The following is an 11,421-nucleotide window of genomic DNA, read 5'->3' as shown; positions in this document are numbered from 1 at the left end:
GCACATAGGCACATACAGCACATAGGCACATATAGCACATACAGCACATAGGGACATACAGCACATAGGGACATACAGCAAATAGGGACATACAGCAAATAGGGACATATAGCACATAGGCACATACAGCACATAGGCACATACAGCACATAGGCACATATAGCACATACAGCACATAGGGACATAAAGCACATATACACAGCACATACATACAGCACATACAGCACATAGGGACATACAGCACATAGGCACATATAGCACATACAGCACATAGGGACATACAGCACATAGGCACATACAGCACATAGGCACATATAGCACATACAGCACATAGGGACATACAGCACATAGGCACATACAGCACATAGGCACATATAGCACATATACACAGCACATACATACAGCACATAGGGACATACAGCACATAGGGACATAAAGCACATATACACAGCACATATATACAGCACATAGGGACATACAGCACATAGGGACATAAAGCACATATACACAGCACATATATACAGCACATAGGGACATACAGCACATAGGGACATACAGCACATACACACAGCACATAGGGACATACAGCACATAGGGACATAAAGCACATATACACAGCACATATATACAGCACATAGGGACATACAGCACATAGGGACATACAGCACATACACACAGCACATAGGAACATACAGCACATACACACAGCACATAGGGACATACAGCACATACACACAGCACATAGGGACATACAGCACATACACACAGCACATAGGGACATACAGCACATACACACAACACATACAGCACATAGGAACATACAGCATACATACATCAATCTCACATATATAGGGACTTACATTCGGCGGGCGCGGACGGAGTCGGCCGGCCGGGCAACCGTGGAGGAAGTCTACCAGCCAGGCGGCCGTGTAGAGGCTGGGCCGCGGATTGACAAGGCCGGCCTGGAGGCCGCGGAAGCACCGGTACAGCCGGGCGGCCGCCACCGGATTAGGCCCTGCGGCGGCAGGTCTGGCCGGGCAGCCGTAAAGAGACTGGGGCACAGATGGACAAGGTTAGCCGGGCGGCCGCAGAAGGGGTAGGCCATGCGGCCGAAAACAGACTGGGGCAGGCTACCGCGGGGGAACTAGGCTGGTGGGCTGCAGGAGCCGTCAGGGCGGTCGCGCCGAAAGAAGTGGGCGGGCTGAGTGACCACAAATGCAGAGGCCAAGTCCGGCGGCCTGCAGATAAGGTGGGCAGACAGGGACAGTGGGACGGCACAGGGGTCCGTATGACTGTACAAGGGCGTGTACATCATGTCTTTTCATCCCGGGCCCCTGCGCCGCCCGGGCCCCGTAGCAACCGCTACGGCTGCTACGGCTCTTGTTACGCCACTGGCCCCATCCCCACATCCACATCAAAATCCCACGAGAAGAAGTCAGACTGCTGCAGGGAAATGAGGGAAGGTAAGTAACAGGGTCATTAAGGTTGGGACATTAAGGCCAATATTATACTATGCTTGCAGGTGGAACAAGGGGGTGTGGTTTAGTACAAAAGAGGAGGCCCTCTTTCTTTCGCCCAAATTTGTGAGGTACACATGAGGTAGAGGAAAATGCACTGTACAGGTGGCAGCCTAGAGATTATTGGGGTGCTCACTGTGAGGAGAGAGAAAACATGAGGTGGGGCTGACGGTGAGGAAACCAGGGAATATGAAGGGGGTGACTGTGAGGAGAGGGCAGGGAAATATAAAGGGGGTGCTGACTATAAGAAGAGGGTGGGAAAATATAAAGGGGGTGCTGACTGTCAGCAGAGGGTGGGGAAATATAAAGGGGGGTGTTGACTGTCAGCAGAGGGTGGGGAAATATAAAGGGGGGTGCTGACTGTGAGGAGAGGGCCGGGAAAACAAAAAATCTGTTGCGGAGCTTGCACTTACCTTCACTCAGCCCGAGCTGGTGAACTCCAGTGCGTTCCGATGCTTTCCAGCGCAGCAGTGCCACCTGGTGGACGGCGGAGGAACTGCCTTTATAAATCCCGGCCGGACCCGAATCCACCGCAGAGAACGCTCCGCTGGATCGCGAATGGACCGGGTAAGTAAATCTGCCCCAATGGGCTTAGATACAGCAGGACTAAAGACAGTATCACACGTGATAGCAGATTAACCTAGAATTAGATCCATGGACTTAGTAGACAGCATAAAATGCTTAGATACAACACAGCATATCACATCAGGCCAGGGGCGTCACTAGATCAAAAGATCCGGGGCTCGTGCCCCGGATCTTTTGTCTGGTGCCCCGGATCTTCCTGGGTCAGTAGGACATCAGTCCCGCTGCCCGGGCATCTTCCCCTCTCTCACCACGATCCTTGTCCTCTGGACATAGATCGTGATGAGACAGGCACAGTACACAGCCTACATGCTTTCCCTGCAGGACCTGTGATGATGTCACCATCACATGACCTGCAGGGGGGAAGCAGTGCACGGAGCTGCAGGAGTGAGGTGAGAGGGAGAACATAGGAAGATCTATATGGGGCACATTACAGGGGGATCTGTATGGGGCACATTACAGGGGGATCTGTATGGGGCACATTACAGGGGGATCTGTGTGGGGCACATTATAGGGGGATCTGTGTGGGGCACATTACAGGGGGATCTGTATGAGGCACATTACATGGGGATCTGTGTGTGGGGCACATTACAGGGGGATCTGTGTGGGGCACATTACAGGGGGATCTGTGTGGGGCACATTACATGGGGATCTGTGTGTGGGGCACATTACAGGGGGATCTGTGTGGGGCACATTACAGGGGGATCTGTGTGGGGCACATTACAGGGGGATCTGTGTGGGGCACATTACAGGGGGATCTGTGTGGGGCACATTACATGGGGATCTGTGTGTGGGGCACATTACAGGGGGATCTGTGTGGGGCACATTATAGGGGGATCTGTGTGGGGCACATTACATGGGGATCTGTGTGGGGCACATTACAGGGGGATCTGTATGGGGCACATTACAGGGGGATCTGTATGGGGCACATTACAGGGGGATCTGTGTGGGGCACATTACAGGGGGATCTGTGTGGGGCACATTACAGGGGGATCTGTATGGGGCACATTACAGGGGGATCTGTATGGGGCACATTACAGGGGGATCTGTGTGGGGCACATTACAGGGGGATCTGTGTGTGGGGCACATTACAGGGGGATCTGTATGGGGCACATTACAGGGGGATCTGTGTGGGGCACATTACAGGGGGATCTGTATGGGGCACATTACAGGGGGATCTGTGTGGGGCACATTACAGGGGGATCTGTGTGTGGGGCACATTACAGGGGGATCTGTGTGGGGCACATTACAGGGGGATCTGTATGGGGCACATTACAGGGGGATCTGTATGGGGCACATTACAGGGGGATCTGTGTGGGGCACATTACAGGGGGATCTGTGTGGGGCACATTACAGGGGGATCTGTGTGGGGCACATTACATGGGGATCTGTGTGTGGGGCACATTACAGGGGGATCTGTGTGGGGCACATTACAGGGGGATCTGTGTGGGGCACATTACAGGGGGATCTGTGTGGGGCACATTACAGGGGGATCTGTGTGGGGCACATTACATGGGGATCTGTGTGTGGGGCACATTACAGGGGGATCTGTGTGGGGCACATTACAGGGGGATCTGTGTGGGGCACATTACAGGGGGATCTGTGTGGGGCACATTACAGGGGGATCTGTGTGGGGCACATTACAGGGGGATCTGTGTGTGGGGCACATTACAGGGGGATCTGTATGGGGCACATTACAGGGGGATCTGTGTATGGGGCACATTACAGGGGGATCTGTGTGGGGCACATTACAGGGGGATCTGTGTGGGGCAATTTACAGGGGGATCTGTATGGGGCACATTACAGGGGGATCTGTGTGTGGGGCACATTACATGGGGATCTGTGTGTGGGGCACATTACAGGGGGAGCTGTGTGGGGCACATTACAGGGGGGCTGTGTGTGGGGCACATTACAGGGGGAGCTGTGTGGGGCACATTACAGGGGGATCTGTGGGAGGCACATTACAGGGGGATCTGTGTGGGGCACATTACAGGGGGATCTGTGTGGGGCACATTACATGGGGATCTGTGTGTGGGGCACATTACATGGGGATCTGTGTGTGGGGCACATTACAGGGGGATCTGTGTGGGGCACATTACATGGGGATCTGTGTGTGGGGCACATTACAGGGGGAGCTGTGTGGGGCACATTACAGGGGGATCTGTGGGAGGCACATTACAGGGGGATCTGTGTGGGGCACATTACAGGGGGATCTGTGTGGGGCACATTACATGGGGATCTGTGTGTGGGGCACATTACAGGGGGAGCTGTGTGGGGCACATTACAGGGGGATCTGTGGGAGGCACATTACAGGGGGATCTGTGTGGGGCACATTACAGGGGGATCTGTGTGGGGCACATTACATGGGGATCTGTGTGTGGGGCACATTACATGGGGATCTGTGTGTGGGGCACATTACATGGGGATCTGTGTGTGGGGCACATTACAGGGGGATCTGTGTGGGGCACATTACAGGGGGATCTGTGTGGGGCACATTACATGGGGATCTGTGTGTGGGGCACATTACAGGGGGATCTGTGTGGGGCACATTACAGGGGGATCTGTATGGGGCACATTACAGGGGGATCTGTGTGGGGCACATTACAGGGGGATCCGTATGGGGCACATTACAGGGGGATCTGTGTGGGGCACATTACAGGGGGATCTGTGTGGGGCACATTACAGGGGGATCTGTATGGGGCACATTACAGGGGGATCTGTGTGGGGCACATTACAGGGGGATCTGTGTGGGGCACATTACAGGGGGATCTGTGTGGGGCACATTACAGGGGGATCTGTGTGGGGCACATTACATGGGGATCTGTGTGTGGGGCACATTACAGGGGGATCTGTGTGGGGCACATTATAGGGGGATCTGTGTGGGGCACATTACAGGGGGATCTGTATGGGGCACATTACAGGGGGATCTGTATGGGGCACATTACAGGGGGATCTGTGTGGGGCACATTACAGGGGGATCTGTGTGTGGGGCACATTACAGGGGGATCTGTATGGGGCACATTACAGGGGGATCTGTGTGGGGCACATTACAGGGGGATCTGTATGGGGCACATTACAGGGGGATCTGTGTGGGGCACATTACAGGGGGATCTGTGTGTGGGGCACATTACAGGGGGATCTGTGTGGGGCACATTACAGGGGGATCTGTATGGGGCACATTACAGGGGGATCTGTATGGGGCACATTACAGGGGGATCTGTGTGGGGCACATTACAGGGGGATCTGTGTGGGGCACATTACAGGGGGATCTGTGTGGGGCACATTACATGGGGATCTGTGTGTGGGGCACATTACAGGGGGATCTGTGTGGGGCACATTACAGGGGGATCTGTGTGGGGCACATTACAGGGGGATCTGTGTGTGGGGCACATTACAGGGGGAGCTGTGTGGGGCACATTACAGGGGGATCTGTGTGGGGCACATTACAGGGGGATCTGTGTGGGGCACATTACAGGGGGATCTGTGTGGGGCACATTACATGGGGATCTGTGTGTGGGGCACATTACAGGGGGATCTGTGTGGGGCACATTATAGGGGGATCTGTGTGGGGCACATTACAGGGGGATCTGTATGGGGCACATTACAGGGGGATCTGTGTGGGGCACATTACAGGGGGATCTGTGTGGGGCACATTACAGGGGGATCTGTGTGTGGGGCACATTACAGGGGGATCTGTGTGGGGCACATTACAGGGGGATCTGTATGGGGCACATTACAGGGGGATCTGTATGGGGCACATTACAGGGGGATCTGTGTGGGGCACATTACAGGGGGATCTGTGTGTGGGGCACATTACAGGGGGATCTGTATGGGGCACATTACAGGGGGATCTGTGTGTGGGGCACATTACAGGGGGATCTGTGTGGGGCACATTACAGGGGGATCTGTATGGGGCACATTACAGGGGGATCTGTATGGGGCACATTACAGGGGGATCTGTGTGGGGCACATTACAGGGGGATCTGTGTGGGGCACATTACAGGGGGATCTGTGTGGGGCACATTACATGGGGATCTGTGTGTGGGGCACATTACAGGGGGATCTGTGTGGGGCACATTACAGGGGGATCTGTGTGGGGCACATTACAGGGGGATCTGTGTGTGGGGCACATTACAGGGGGAGCTGTGTGGGGCACATTACAGGGGGATCTGTGTGGGGCACATTACAGGGGGATCTGTGTGGGGCACATTACAGGGGGATCTGTGTGGGGCACATTACATGGGGATCTGTGTGTGGGGCACATTACAGGGGGATCTGTGTGGGGCACATTATAGGGGGATCTGTGTGGGGCACATTACAGGGGGATCTGTATGGGGCACATTACAGGGGGATCTGTGTGGGGCACATTATAGGGGGATCTGTGTGGGGCACATTACAGGGGGATCTGTGTGTGGGGCACATTACAGGGGGATCTGTGTGGGGCACATTACAGGGGGATCTGTATGGGGCACATTACAGGGGGATCTGTATGGGGCACATTACAGGGGGATCTGTGTGGGGCACATTACAGGGGGATCTGTGTGTGGGGCACATTACAGGGGGATCTGTATGGGGCACATTACAGGGGGATCTGTGTGGGGCACATTACAGGGGGATCTGTGTGGGGCACATTACATGGGGATCTGTGTGTGGGGCACATTACAGGGGGATCTGTGTGGGGCACATTACAGGGGGATCTGTATGGGGCACATTACAGGGGGATCTGTGTGGGGCACATTACATGGGGATCTGTGTGTGGGGCACATTACAGGGGGATCTGTGTGGGGCACATTACAGGGGGATCTGTGTGGGGCACATTACAGGGGGATCTGTGTGGGGCACATTACAGGGGGATCTGTATGGGGCACATTACAGGGGGATCTGTGTGGGGCACATTACAGGGGGATCTGTGTGGTGACATTACAGGAGGACCTGTATGGGGCACATTATAGGGGGATCTGTGTGGTGACATTACAGGAGGACCTGTATGGGGCACATTATAGGGGGGCTGTGTGGGGCTCATTACTGGATGGATGTGTGAGGACGTTACTGAGGGGATGTGTAGGTGAAATTACTTGGGGGGGGGGGGTGTTTGGAAGACATTACTGGGACCCGTTTGGGTGACATTACTGGGGGATGAGTGGGTGACATTACTTGGGGGGCGGGGGGACATTACTGGGAGGACTGTGTGGGGGACATTACTGGGGGCTGTGTGGGGGACATTACTGGGGGCTGTGTGGGGGACATTACTGGGGGCTGTGTGGGGGACATTACTGGGGGACTGTGTGGAGGACATTACTGGGTGGACTGTGTGGGGGACATTACTGGGGGCTGTGTGGGGGACATTACTGGGGGCTGTGTGGGGGACATTACTGGGGGACTGTGTGGAGGACATTACTGGGAGGACTGTGTGGAGGACATTACTGGGGGACTGTGTGGAGGACATTACTGGGGGACATTACTGGGGGCTGTGTGGAGGACATTACTGGGAGGACTGTGTGGAGGACATTACTGGGGGACTGTGTGGAGGACATTACTGGGAGGACTGTGTGGAGGACATTACTGGGGGACTGTGTGGAGGACATTACTGGGGGACATTACTGGGGGCTGTGTGGGGGACATTACTGGGGGACTGTGTGGAGGACATTACTGGGAGGACTGTGTGGAGGACATTACTGGGGGACTGTGTGGAGGACATTACTGGGGGACATTACTGGGGGCTGTGTGGGGGACATTACTGGGGGGCTGTGGGGACATTACTGGGGGCGTGTTCACACGTGGCAGTAGGAAGAGCCTAGGTTCGATCTCACATGAGTTTCCAGTGATGGTTATGTGATGGATAAGAGCATCTGGTGTCTTGTATTTGTTTAGATGCAAACCTGTGAGCGCAGCCTTACAGTATTTTGGGAGAGTGTTAGGGGCAGCAGCAGGACAACACTGAGGGTGCAGTCATAAGTTGCAGTTACAACTGCATCACAATCAGCTTTGAGGGGGTTTTAGGTGCAGTTTTGCTTCTTTAACAAGTGAAAGACATGATCTGAATGGGTGAATGTGAGATTAAAGGGGAAACCTGCTCCACAAATGTCTTTCACTTGATAAAATAATAAAACTGCACCTAAAACCTTCTCAAAGCTGATTGCGATGCAGTTGTAACTGCAACATGTGAACGCAACTTCGGAGAACCAAGATTTCGGGACAATGAAGGACATAAGATGTCTGTGCGGTGAACTCCACAGGAAGGAGACGTGGTGATGCCGGGCCTATGGGTGGTAGCACATGTGGCGTTTTGATCCAGGTTTTAGTCCGTTTTTTGAAAACCCATCCGTTTTTGTCCGTTTTTAATTAAGATAATTGGGAAAACCGGACAAAAACGAATGCGTTTTTAACAGACTGAAAATGCTTGAGAAAAAATGGGTTCAAAAGGTCACGTGTGCCACCACCCTAATAGTGAAGTGGACATGTCACCTGCAGTCTCTGGATGTAAGTCAGGATTTCTCTGGTGTTTCTGTAGCTGTATATACCCTTAGTAAAGTTGTTATTGGCACAACCACGTGTGAGGGGGTTACTAAAATTCTGATACAAATGCATTGGGGCCCGTGCCCCGGATCTTTTCCCACCCTAGCAACGCCCATGCATCAGGCTTAGATACACTGGATACTCTAGTAGTATGTCCATGGAGATTATTTGGAAGCTTCGTCCTCCATAATTATGAGGCGGATTTCCTACTTGTAATTGAAGATATTTTTGGGATAAAAGTAACTTTTTGGATAATGGGAGTATTTTCGGTGTCGCTCGCTTTGCAGTCGTGTCGTGTCAATTATCGCGGGTCATTTAGTATCATCTGCCCCTCCGGATACTGACTGCAATTATCCAGGAGACAGGAAACTGTCAGCAGGAAGGGAGATGGGAGACACCAGGGACGTCCTCCTAATGGTCACATCATGGAGAATATGGGGGAGACGGCGCAGTCTTTTATATCTGTATTATGCCCAGGGCTTGTGTTTCGGTGCTCCGGTGGGTAAGAGTCCAGTATTTGTAACTGGAACGTGTCCAGTCCTTTGACCTACTAACACAGTGTCCTAGGGATCCGGTAGGTGTATTACTCCTTTTGACCCAGTGATGTAGAATCCTGGTGATCCAGTGGGTAAGTGTCCAGTTCTTTTAACCGAATAATGTAGAATGTTAGTGATCCACCAGGAAAGTGTTTAGTTCTTTTGACCCACTGAATGTTTTGGTCCTGAACATCCAGTGTCCTAGGGATCCGGTAGGTGTATTACTCCTTTTGACATTGTGATGCAGTTTCCTGGTCATCCATAGGTTGTGTCTAGTCTTTTTGACCTTGCGATGTAGAATCCTGGTGATCCAGTTGGTAAGTGCCCAATCTTGTTGACCCAAAGAGATATTCTCCTTCCGATCCAGTTGGTAAGTGTCCAGTTCTTTTTACCCAGTGATGTTGTGTCCTTACGATCCAGTGAGTAAGTGTCCAGTCCTGTTGACGTAGTGATGTTGTGTCCTTGTGATCCAGTGGGTAAGTGTCCGGTCCTGTGGAAGTAGGGATGTTGTGTCCTTGTGATCCAGTGGGTAAGTGTCCAGTCCTGTTGACGTAGGGATGTTGTGTCCTTGTGATCCAGTGGGTAAGTGTCCAGTCCTGTTTATGTAATGATGTTGTGTCCTTGTGATCCAGTGTATAAGTGTCTAGTCCTGTTGACCTAGTGATGTTGTGCCCTTGTGATCCAGTGGGTAAGTATCCAGTCCTGTGGACCTAATGATGTAGTGTCCTGGTAATCCAGGAGGTATAGTGAGTCCTTTTGATCTATTGTTACAGTATATTATCTTGTCGGTGTATTTAGTCCTGTTAACCCATCGATGCCTGGTACTGGTTATCCAGCTGCTATGTGCCCGGGCATTTTGACCTAATGCTATACAGTACCTAGTGATCCATTAGATGTATTACTTCTTATGACATATTGGTGTTGTACTGTGGTCATCCGAAGGGAATGTTCCTGTCTTTTGTTTCTGTCTTTTTGACCTAGTGACATAGTATCCTGGTGATCCAGTGGGTAAGTGTCCAATCGCTTTGCTATAATGATGTAGGGTCCTGGTGATTGACCTAATTTTAACCTATTTGACCTTATGATTTGCTCTTCTAGACATCTAATATTTCATTCTTTTGACCTAGTGATGTAGTGTCCTCATGATCCAGTGGGTAAGTGCTTCATCCTTGTGACTTGTATATTTCTGTCCATAATGACATGAGGTTTCCCATAAATGACCATTATATCTACTTCTCTAGGCATCAGAAGGTCATGAGATGTTGAGGGAATGGAGAAAAGTGTAGAAAATCCGGACAAGATCTGTAACACACTACCAAGTACCATGTCATATCTCTATAGGGTGAGGGGACAGCACCCATTACATCTCATGCTGCACCCTGAATGTGGGTGCCCATCTGTCCATGGCTGGGGCTGGAGGACAAGGATTATGGTACATTTGTCCCTCTGTTAGTTCCTCTTGGCAGCTGTGGATCATCATTACAGGATCCGTCATCAGCAGAAATCTCCCTTCTGTACGAGGTGTCAGATCACAGCAATAACCGGCTCCAGCTCCAAAACAGGAGGTTTTTCAAGTACGACAAGTTATGAGTTAGAGAAATATAATTAGAAGGGAAATTATTTTTATGTGAAGGCGTTTGACGCTCAGAGCCTCCGGCCTTATTCACATGGGACGCTGAGAACAGGAAATAACAGTGACCCTTTAATTACTAACTCCACCAATCAGGTGTCTGCAAACAGACCATGCAAGATGATGGATGCAATACTAGCTGTGGCCACAAGAGGTCATTGAGTCCAATACACTGGGGGTCATTTACTAAGGGCCCGATTCGCGTTTTCCCGACGTGTTACCCGAATATTTCTGATTGGCGCATCGGCGCTGGCATGCACACAACGGATTTGGGGGGGGGGGGGCGTGGCCGAACGAAAACCCGACGGATTCGGAAAAACCGCCGCATTTAAAACAAAAAATCTGTCGCAAAGCTAGCACTTACCTTCACTCAGCCCGAGCCGGTAAACTCCAGCTCGTTCTGATGCTTTTTAGCGCAGCAGCGCCACCTGGTGGACGGCGGAGGAACTACCTTAATGAATCCCGGCCGGACCCAGCACAGAGAACGCGCCACTGGATCGCGAATGGACCGGGTAAGTAAATCTACCCCACTGTATCCAAAGTTATTGTACAAAATACACAAAGTAACAATATGTAATAAATTATAACAAAAGTAATAAAACTACAAACGGATCTACAGGATCATACAGCAGCACACATG

At 52.0% G+C, this 11,421-nt stretch overlaps 1 long non-coding RNA gene across 1 annotated transcript; it reads left to right on the top strand.

Moving 5' to 3' along the window:
- Nucleotides 1-825: 825 nt before the first annotated feature.
- Nucleotides 826-10,506, top strand: LOC140120731 (uncharacterized). Its single transcript, XR_011853962.1, has 3 exons — nt 826-1,072; nt 10,279-10,305; nt 10,393-10,506. It is a non-coding gene; the product is annotated as an uncharacterized lncRNA (long non-coding RNA).
- The last annotated feature ends 915 nt before the right edge of the window (nt 10,507-11,421 follow it).

Source organism: Engystomops pustulosus, chromosome 3 (genome assembly GCF_040894005.1).
Source record: "Engystomops pustulosus chromosome 3, aEngPut4.maternal, whole genome shotgun sequence".
NCBI classification, from domain to species: domain Eukaryota; kingdom Metazoa; phylum Chordata; class Amphibia; order Anura; family Leptodactylidae; genus Engystomops; species Engystomops pustulosus.
Note: the sequence above shows the minus strand (reverse complement) of the source record. Positions and strands in the feature narration are given on the sequence as shown.